Raw genomic sequence first — 1,079 nt, forward strand, 5'->3', positions numbered from 1 at the left:
ACTTTTCAAGATCATTTTTAATCCCCTTTTTCTTTTCTTTCTTCTTCTTTTTTTTTTATGTATGTGAGGATTACTATGTCTGGATTGCCTTTAATGATTTTGAACTTCACTATCATCTTCTTAAAGTTAAAAAAATTTTACATTTCTTCACTTAACAAATTTATATTAACTTAAAAATTTCATAAAGCTTAATTCTTTTCTTTCTACTTGAATCTTTTAAGATTTTTAATACTTCAAAAGTACAAATTTGTTTACTTAAAATAGAAAAACATAATTTTAAAATAGAATAACATAGTGTTATTCTCTTTTACCAAATATCTTAGCCTCTAGAATTAACCTTTATTATTGAAAATTATTTATTTAAATTTACTATATATTTAGAAACATAAATATAGTTATCCAAAGCTAACCCCTAATACCAAAGGTCATGTTAAATTTAAATTTTTTGAAAATATAGTTAAGTGAAGACAAATAAAATTTAGTTCTCTTTTCTTTTCTTTTTTAATAATTTTTCTCCCCACCCCCCCCTCCAAAAATTAACTTTTTTTAAAAGATTTACATGAAGAACATTAAAGATAAAAGGGCGAAAGAAAGCGTTAAATACATAAAAAAATTCATACCTGTTGAAGGTTCTGATTTTTACAAATAAATTCTGAAATACTGCAGGTGCTAAAATGACAAACTACAAGGCTTAAAACATTAAATTGCACATATTATATATAAAATTTGCTGAGAAAGAGTTAATTACAATATATATAACAAAGTGCTAAAACTAACAATGAACTAAATTCTAAAAATGAAAATAGTTTTACACATTACAGTTTCACATTACAACATAACAACGGAGTATCAACAATATCACAAAACAAACAATACAATCACAAAGTACAACACAATAAAACAAACAAACAAAAAGATCTCAAGTCATCATCTTCTTCATCATTAACATTTAACGTATGCTGCTAATATGGAGTATAAATAGGGTGAATAGGGAACTAAACTGTATGATCACCCCTCAGGTATTTAACTAAAGAATCATCATAAGCAGCATAATACTCAAACTTCTGGGGAATTAGATC

Source organism: Phalaenopsis equestris, unplaced genomic scaffold (assembly GCF_001263595.1).
Source record: "Phalaenopsis equestris unplaced genomic scaffold, ASM126359v1 Scaffold234966, whole genome shotgun sequence".
Taxonomy (NCBI): Eukaryota; Viridiplantae; Streptophyta; class Magnoliopsida; order Asparagales; family Orchidaceae; genus Phalaenopsis; species Phalaenopsis equestris.